The sequence below is a fragment of the Nanorana parkeri genome, unplaced genomic scaffold, assembly GCF_000935625.1.
Source record: "Nanorana parkeri isolate BGI_ZX_2015 unplaced genomic scaffold, ASM93562v1 scaffold598, whole genome shotgun sequence".
NCBI classification, from domain to species: Eukaryota; Metazoa; Chordata; class Amphibia; order Anura; family Dicroglossidae; genus Nanorana; species Nanorana parkeri.
The window spans coordinates 827,250-827,682 of record NW_017306866.1 but is presented as its reverse complement, the minus strand read 5'-3'; the positions used below and the strand labels follow the sequence as shown (position 1 = coordinate 827,682).

Genomic DNA, 433 nt, shown 5'->3' with positions numbered 1-433 from the left:
CCCCCCCCGTCTTGTTCCAAAAAAGATTTGCTGAACCCTTGGCAAATTGAACATGGGATTCACCCATGACTGGCCAAAAACAGGTAAATCAGGCAGTGCTCATTTCTTGTCTATTGCTAGCTGATGACTGGAAATGTTTCTTTACATATGAGGAATTGTAAATCAAAAGACAGACGAAGGATGATGAGTTTGGCTTTTCTTTTGTATCTATGCTTAAAGTGATATTAAAGGCAAAGCATTTTTTCCCTCCCCCCATGTAAATGTTAGCACTTACCTTAAATGATGTCTCTTTTTCCGATCTTCCTCCTCTTTCCCCATGTTTTCATCTGTCCCTCCAGCGGTGTGACGTCACTCCGATCCAGCGCTGACTGCTCTGTCTCTCCGATGCAGCGGTGTCTGCAGGCGGGGGGCCGCGGCCATAACCTTCCCCTGC

At 46.4% G+C, this 433-nt stretch overlaps 1 protein-coding gene across 1 annotated transcript in view; it reads right to left on the bottom strand.

Annotated features, from left to right (window-relative positions):
- Window positions 1–433, bottom strand: part of CAMK1G (calcium/calmodulin dependent protein kinase IG) — a 65,602-nt gene that overhangs the window by 36,267 nt on the left and 28,902 nt on the right. The window lies entirely within an intron of this gene.